This window comes from Perkinsus marinus (assembly GCF_000006405.1).
Source record: "Perkinsus marinus ATCC 50983 genomic scaffold scf_1104296960362, whole genome shotgun sequence".
NCBI classification, from domain to species: domain Eukaryota; phylum Perkinsozoa; order Perkinsida; family Perkinsidae; genus Perkinsus; species Perkinsus marinus.
In genome coordinates, this window is record NW_003206184.1 from 1 (window position 1) to 1842 (window position 1842).

The window sequence follows — 1842 nt, forward strand, 5'->3', positions numbered from 1 at the left end:
ACGACATGACACAAAAACGGTTTCGAACCGTTCCCGCGGAATGCGTTCTTCATCAAATCACACGAAAAGAAATTTCTAACAGCTGTAGGATACGAACCCACGCCCTTGCGGACTGACGCTTGAAGCCAGCGCCTTAGACCACTCGGCCAAACTGTCGGTAGGTGATTCAAAAATCATAGCGGAGAAGATGCGTTACACTATAGGACATGACACAAAAACGGTTTCGAACCGTTCCCGCGGCATGCGTTCTTCATCAAATCACACGAAAAGAAATTTCTAACAGCTGTGGGAATCTAACCCACGCCCTTGTGGACTGACGCCTGAAGCCAGCGCCTTAGACCACTCGGCCAAACTGACGATGAGTTCTTCAAGATTCATAGCCGAGGTGATGCATCGCTCTGCCAAACCAGAGGAGACAAAAATGGGTTGAACGGTTTCTGCGAGGTGCGATGGCACAATATCGATCAGAAGGTTTTGATCTTGCACTACCTCGCTTTTGAAAGGGTCTCGGTTCTTAATATAAGACCAGTCAGGTATATAGACTGACAGCTGTGGGGTTCGAACCCACGCCCTTTCGGACTGGCGCCTTAAGCCAGCGCCTTAGACCACTCGGCCAAACTGTCGATAAGTGATTCAAAAACTATAGCGGAGAAGATGCGTTACACTATAGGACATGACACAAAAACGGTTCCGAACCGTTTCCGCGGAATGCGTTCTTCATCAAATCACACGAAAAGAAATTTCTAACAGCTGTGGGATTCGAACCCACGCCCTTGCGGACTGACGCCTGAAGCCAGCGCCTAAGACCACTCGGCCAAACTGTCGATGAGTGCTTCAAGATTCATAGCCGAGGTGATGCATCGCTCTGCCAAACCAGAGGACACAAAAAATGGATTGAACGGATTCTGCGAGTTGCGATGGCGCAATATCGATCAGAAGGTTTTGGTCTTGCACTACCTCGCTTCTGAAAAGGTCTCGGATTTTAATACCACACCAGTCAGGTATATAGACTGACAGCTGTGGGGTTCGAACCCTCGCCCTTTCGGACTGGCGCCTTAAGCCAGCGCCTTAGACCACTCGGCCAAACTGTCGATGAGTGCTTCAAGATTCATAGCCGAGGTGACGCATCGCTCTGCCAAACCAGAGGAGACAAAAATGGGTTGAACGGTTTCTAGGAGTTGCGATGGCGCAATATCGATCAGAAGGTGTTGATCCTGCACTACCTCGCTTCTGAAAAGGTCTCGGATTTTAATACAACACCAGCCAGGTATATAGACTGACAGCTGTGGGGTTCGAACCCACGCCCTTTCGGACTGGCACCTTAAGCCAGCGCCTTAGACCACTCGGCCAAACTGTCGATGAATGCTTTAAAAATCATAGCGGAGAAGATGCGTTACATTATAGGACATGACACAAAAACGGTTTCGAACCGTTTCCGCGGAATGCGTTCTTCATCAAATCACACGAAGAGAAATTTCTTACAGCTGTGGGATTCGAACCCACGCCCTTGCGGACTGACGCCTGAAGCCAGCGCCTTAGACCACTCGGCCAAACTGTCGATGAGTGCTTCACGATTCATAGCCGAGGTGATGCATCGCTCTGCCAAACCAGAGGACACAAAAATGGGTTGAACGGTTTCTGCGAGGTGCGATGGCGCAATATCGATCAGAAGGTTTTGATCTTGCACTACCTCGCTTCTGAAAAGGTCTGGGTTCTCAATATAACACCAGTCAGGTATATAGACTGACAGCTGTGAGGTTCGAACCCACGCCCTTTCGGACTGGCGCCTTAAGCCAGCGCCTTGGACCACTCGGCCAACCTGTCGATAAGTCTTTAAAAATC

At 49.7% G+C, this 1842-nt stretch overlaps 8 non-coding genes across 8 annotated transcripts; all 8 read right to left on the reverse strand.

The window, feature by feature from the left end:
- Positions 1–76: 76 nt before the first annotated feature.
- Pmar_PMAR004925 lies at positions 77–156 on the reverse strand. Its single transcript has one exon. It is a non-coding gene; the product is annotated as a tRNA-Leu (tRNA).
- A 121-nt stretch (positions 157–277) lies between these two features.
- Pmar_PMAR004926 lies at positions 278–357 on the reverse strand. The gene has a single exon. It is a non-coding gene; the product is annotated as a tRNA-Leu (tRNA).
- Positions 358–543: 186 nt separating this feature from the next.
- On the reverse strand, positions 544–623 carry Pmar_PMAR004927. The gene has a single exon. It is a non-coding gene; the product is annotated as a tRNA-Leu (tRNA).
- A 121-nt stretch (positions 624–744) lies between these two features.
- On the reverse strand, positions 745–824 carry Pmar_PMAR004928. Its single transcript has one exon. It is a non-coding gene; the product is annotated as a tRNA-Leu (tRNA).
- Positions 825–1011: 187 nt separating this feature from the next.
- Positions 1012–1091, reverse strand: Pmar_PMAR004929. The gene has a single exon. It is a non-coding gene; the product is annotated as a tRNA-Leu (tRNA).
- A 186-nt stretch (positions 1092–1277) lies between these two features.
- Positions 1278–1357, reverse strand: Pmar_PMAR004930. Its single transcript has one exon. It is a non-coding gene; the product is annotated as a tRNA-Leu (tRNA).
- A 121-nt stretch (positions 1358–1478) lies between these two features.
- Positions 1479–1558, reverse strand: Pmar_PMAR004931. The gene has a single exon. It is a non-coding gene; the product is annotated as a tRNA-Leu (tRNA).
- A 186-nt stretch (positions 1559–1744) lies between these two features.
- On the reverse strand, positions 1745–1824 carry Pmar_PMAR004932. Its single transcript has one exon. It is a non-coding gene; the product is annotated as a tRNA-Leu (tRNA).
- Between the last annotated feature and the right edge of the window lie 18 nt (positions 1825–1842).